The 6,034-nt window shown below is 38.7% G+C and overlaps 1 pseudogene; it reads left to right on the top strand.

The window, feature by feature from the left end:
* Window positions 1-1,347: 1,347 nt before the first annotated feature.
* On the top strand, window positions 1,348-3,567 carry LOC110681186 (annotated as a pseudogene).
* Window positions 3,568-6,034: the final 2,467 nt, after the last annotated feature.

The raw sequence follows: 6,034 nt of genomic DNA, 5'->3' as shown, positions 1-6,034 counted from the left end.
GTGATGGGCGCATCTGAAATCGAAATCAAAACACGGCGAGAGTAAACGGCGACACTGCAAACAAAACATAAACAAGGCGTACATGGCGGGCTTAATTGAAACCAGAATGAAAACACCGGCGCCAAAGTAATAGGCCGACACTGAAAATAATATCGATTACAGGCTCATAACATTGGGCGATACTGGCATTCTTGAGTGCGTTTTAAGGCGAAACTTTATAATATTTTTTTTATACGAAATAGCTAGGACAATTGAAGGAGATGTGTGTGGTATTGATGGGGATTTTGGACTAGGTTTATGAAATGTGTATTAAAGTGAAATAGTTAAAGTTGGAGTATATTTTCTCCAATTGGGATAAAAATAGCACATAAAAATTTCATTGGTTATTTTCTCATTGTTATTGATTTGTCAGATAGGCCCTTATCGCGAATCCCTCTCGATATGGTTGTCAGGGGCCTGGACTTGTCTGTGACGAATTTCGTTTCTGAGTGTACATATCCAATTTTTACCACCACATTGAAAGATTCCAAATTTTGTAATACCTCAACAACATTAATACCTTGCGCAATACAAAGCAAAACGTCAAAAAAAACAAAATCGAGAATGATTCCTCTACCAACATTACAAAAGATCCAAAGACCTAATGAGTAATTTTTCATAAATTCTGCTGCTGAGCTCATATCAGTCGGTCCAATGAAATCGGCAGCATAAGCGAAAAAGAAGGCTTGTTTTTTCATCAGGATTTATCAGTGTAAGTTGACATAGCGAACTAAAATTGGCTAATTAAAAATATGCCAGCCTTTTTTTCAAACGTTCCACAGACCCATTTCAAATGATGATCCAGTTTTTGTTCTCTTTCTCTTCTCGTTCGGTCCTTTTTTGCGTGCGAATTGGCAGTGTTCCCATATTAAGGTATTTAAATGGAATATGGCACAATTTGTTTGTTTATGCGAAATTTCCACTACAATTTTAGCTTCACTTGTCGGGGTTCTGCTAAACCGCGCCAAGTGCCAAAAATCTTTATTCCGAGATATTTTACTTCAAAGTATTTTCCTGTACTAGTTTATCGCGCACGATAATTTTAATATTTTTATCGCTCACATGCGATTAACAGTGTTCAATAAGTACACCGAGAGTAATATACTAGTAAATTGTAATGTAATTTGGATTTCATTAAACCATATGAAGGCACTCAGTTTTCACTCTGGCCTGAACAAAAATGAAAAATATGGTTCCTTTGTTCGGTAAGGTTGGATGTTGTTTCACACGTTTTCAACAACACCAAGTAAATTTGTGACAAATGAGTTTAAGCATCACCCGTGGCGATGTTGGATGCCATGTCACAAAATGTTTCATGACAAGGATTCGTATGTATTGAATCAGGTTCTCGCGTGTGTTTCATACATTAGATCCTAATGATTCGAGAAACCCATGCAATTCGCTCTGCCAAAAGCGCACCAGTTTGCTCCCATTTGGTGCACCTTTGCTGATCAAGTTCACAATTCAATGCGTGAATGCGGTTCACGCGGAATTGACCATCATTTCAAGATGTACATTGACCTGCTGGTGTTTTACTGGCAATATAAAATAACCACAGAATCTAAAACTTTTTAGACTAAAAAGTTGTTTGATTTCCAATCACACATCGGAAAGGGTATCCAGAAAAAAAAAAGTTTCATCGGGGGTTCGAAACTCGTGCCTTCTGAGTGGTGATCTAATGGTGCTAACCACTAGGTGCATCTTCACTCTTGAAGGAGTGGTGATAAACTTGATCAAGTATGTTGCACTTTGTCTGACATGGGGTTTGAATGGCGATATGCCATTTTATGACAACTAAAGCGCACCAAGTTCCACCTGAGTTGTTCACACAGTATATATTAAAATCATTCGTTTTTTTCAAATTGACGGCTACTATGTGGATTGATAAACTATTCTATAATAAGCAAATGCAAGTATTTATGCATGTAAATTCCTCTACTATTCTGCTAAATGTGATTTTAGATAAACAGTAACTTAGTGCGGTTGTGGGCTGGATAAAATTTCAAGAAAATTGATCAAACGCCACCAAAACAATATTAATTTATGAATCTATTGCTGCCCAATTACACTGGCCTCTGTTTCTATGAGTTGCTTGAATGGATAAATTGTCCAGAATAGAGAAGGAAATGGAAAAATATAACTTTATATTGAAAAATGAATTCCCTCTGGATGACGTGCGTTGGTTTATGGTTCACTCTGGCTGAACAAAATTACAGTTTTACCGTGTCTTCCAAACAAAATTTGTGGTCTAAGATTACAAGAGATTGGTTCAACATCACTCGAATATTTTTATGGAAGAGAGATTATGATTATTAAGTCCTTTGTGTAAAAGAAACTTAAATTTTGAAAAAATGGCACTTGGTGGCGGTTTAGCAGAACACCCCATACACTTATGATCTCGCCCTTAAATCCATTGGTGTTAACCAGTGTGGATTTAACAACGGTTTTTTAACAATGCTACAATGAAGAGAAGATCCTCCTCTTTAACAGTGGTGATAGTTTTTATCTTGTTGTTTTTTTTCATTTGCATAAAAACTTCGAAACTAATACTTGGTGGCACACTTTCCAAGTGCGCGTGAACTCAAGGAACCAACTTTTTTTTTCGGTCCGCTTTGAGTTTGGCGTTTGGGGCGGACTTTCGCAGCCAGAAGTGAGTCAAACTGTTCAAAGTGGTTAGGTACGCGTGATTTTTTCCTTGTTCGCGCGTTTTGCTACTGCGTGGTAGTGGAAGCAAAAATAGGCATTCGTTCCTTCCTCTCTTTCTGTGTGGGGCACCTGTAGCCATTCGTAACTTTATTAAAAATAAATCCTTTCCGGGTTGTAGATCTGCCGTTTTTCTTCCGGAGCCCTTGCAAGTAAGTTCTGGAACCGCAGACTTCCATCTTGGATTTCTTTGTTTTGGCATTTGCGGATGCAATTCCATGTTAGAGTTAGTCGATATTTGTGGTCGAATTAACGAAAGGAAAAAATGTGGAATTTATTTCTCCTCTTTGCTCTAGAGGTTATAAATGCAGACGGTTACAATGCCAAACCATCAAGCTGCAATCTTCGGACGGAGAAGTGTTCGCATACGGACGTTTCAGATTGGCGAATTGTTCCGGACGATCAAAACAATGCTGGAGGATTTGGGCAGGACGAAGGGGAGGACGAAGGTGGTCCCACTGGGCCCAACCGTGAATTCGGCCATCCTGCGAAGGTGCTCCACGTGGGCACCGTACCACAAAGACGATCCGGCACCGGCCGAAGAATGCGAGTAACAAGGAGAAGCGCACCAGATGACATCAGCTCTTGGATGCGAACTTCCTCAAGGTCGCCAGGGAACGCTGTTCGAGTTGATCTTGGCGGCGACTACCTGGACATCAAGGGCCTATCTGAACGTAACATGCAAACGGTCGCCAACATGATCAAGGGTAAGAACCCGGAGGAGATCCGGAGAGCGTTCCAACATCAAGAAACGATTTCACCCGGCCGAGGAGGAACAGGAGCGCAAGGAGAACGAATGTGTGAGAGAAGTTAGAGGAGCTAAAGGTATGTAAAGTTTTACCTATATTTAAAACCGCTTTTCTTTAAAACCAACTGCAAAAAAGAAAAAAAGCACGGAAAGGCTGTATTTTGAAACCTATATTATTTGCTGATTAAAAAAACGAGTTGAACACGCAATGGAGCTCTTGTTTTTGAATTTACAGAAAATCACGCCTCCATATTGTTCTTGCAATAAATATGCAATGAGCAGGTTTTTCTGCTAGATGTAATCTTATCCGAATAAAAACTTAATTGTTAGCTGTAAATTAGCTAGAGCACGAAATATTGTTTTTCGAAATATTCAAAAGAAAAACAATTTCGGGTTGAATTTCCGTGTAAGGTTTTAATTTCTGTTAGTCAAATAGCGCTAATTGGGGCAGCGGAATATGCTCTCGGTCGCTTTCCGCGAACTAGAGTAATAAACTATAGAGGAAAAAGAATGTCGCTGGCGTCGCTGCAGGAACATCTTTTTGCTGGCCGAGATAGGCAGGGGCTATAAAATGTCAACGCGAAAAAGTATGCAGTTTGACACTTATACTACCCGACATGTTTCTGAGCGAGAACAAAGGGAAAGCAGCGACATTCGTCCTCTATAGTTTTCTATCTCTAAATTCTTTCGCGTAACACCCCGAGCAATAGCTGTGGTTCATAAGTTTAGGCGCCAAAAAGGCACGTTACCCGCCAATTGGGAGATTGACATCGTCATATTTGAACCTAATTCGTCTTATACCGATGGGAAAAGGAGATTGTTTATAGTGCAAACGAAATGTGCGGGAGTCCTCAATCAAGCACGCCGCTGAGCTCGAGTTTTTAACATTCGTCTTACACAAATTTCTTTGCCGTCTGATGTTTCCCTAAGGTTTTTTTTTCAAATTATCTTACAATTTTTTTCTAGGATAGTCTTCTCCAACTTCCTCAAGAGCCCATGAGCTTCTTAGGAAATCTTATGAGTACATCAATTTTTCTGAAATTTCCTTTGACTTATCTGGGCACAAGTATCACGTACTTTCCAAACCGATTTAACAAATGCAAAATGGCAAATTTGCCCGAAAGAAAGCTCTCAGTTAAGGTAAAAGGGTGTAATACCCCCCTTAAGGAAAAACTGCTCTAATCGCAATAGCAAATGCATCACTCTAAAGTTTTTTATGTCAAATGTGTTGCTTAATTTAAAGTTGGTCATGCTTGCATGCAACTTTCTCGTTTGCACAGTTGCTTCTGAAATATGTACTAGAATGTTTTTTTTGTAAACCGTCCCAATGTTTTAACATTCAAAAACTACGCCGGGCATATTGCCCCTCCCCATAGAAAAAAGGTTCCACAGCGTTGTATGAAATGTTCCAATGAGACTTACTACCACTTGCCTAAGGCTTAAAGTGGTCCATTAGGCAGTCGTCTTCCGTTAATAAGTTTTTGTAATAAGTCAATAGTAAAGGAAGGGCTCATTAACGGTCAAAGGCTTTGCCTTATCGGGACGCATATTTTTACGGCAAAAAACCTTGTTTTTCGATAATTTTTAGAATTTCTAGTTGATTGTTTATACTTCTCAAGAACATATATGCGCACCTCATTTATTCGCGAATAGTTAAGAATGGATCATATTTACGTTGTAAAAGAAGCCTTAAGTCGGGTGAAACTTAGAGGGCGTATTTGCCCGGTAGGGCGTAACACGAGTTACCTACTAACTGATAGTGTTTCATTGAACATAAGCTGAAGCAGGCTCTGTCGCAGTTAGGACGTAATGCCAAGAAGAAATAAGAAGACTTAGAACTTACACTTCATCAGAAGCTACTTTTGGATTTTCTTAAGAATCCCTCCACGTTTTCTTTCAAAAATTGTCCTAATAATAAGAAAATTTTCCCGACATTCCTCTGGAGACATACCTCCCTGGGCTTGGATTATATTTTCCAGGGAGCGATGACTTTGATTAATTGATGCGCTGTTGTTAGTAGTTTTGGATAGAATGTTGGGTGAATTTCAAAGCAATGGCAAACTTTTATTACAAAATTTAGATTATCTTCTGACCTAAAAATTCTGGTTAAACTACTGTACTATGCAGTTGGGCTGCACTAGGCTATCACTCATCAAAAATTACTTTTTCACTTCGGATAATATAATTTTCTAAACAGGCGAGAAGTTAATGATACGATGGTAAATGATAACAGATGGTAAATGATAATACAATGAATTTATAGTAAAATGGTGTAATGTAATTTTGATGAAATTTGTAGTGTGCATAGTGAAATGTGATATACCTAATGGAATAATCATATCTGAAGTGTTTATACCCGAAAGCACAACAACAATTGATGAGTTCTATCATGTATAACAACGTGAAGTTAGATAAAGTCACCAGAGGGTGAGAGATATGGGGATGGAGGACCTTTTAATAAATACTATTTCGTTTCTCACTTTACCACTCTAGTAGCATTTCGGCCTTATCATCAGTTGATGTAGTTCGAACTACTAGACTGCA

The sequence above is a fragment of the Aedes aegypti genome, unplaced genomic scaffold (assembly GCF_002204515.2).
Source record: "Aedes aegypti strain LVP_AGWG unplaced genomic scaffold, AaegL5.0 Primary Assembly AGWG_AaegL5_hic_scaff_545_PBJ_arrow, whole genome shotgun sequence".
Classification (NCBI taxonomy): Eukaryota; Metazoa; Arthropoda; class Insecta; order Diptera; family Culicidae; genus Aedes; species Aedes aegypti.
The sequence above is the reverse complement of the archived record's forward strand: the minus strand, read 5'-3'. Positions and strand labels throughout refer to the sequence as shown.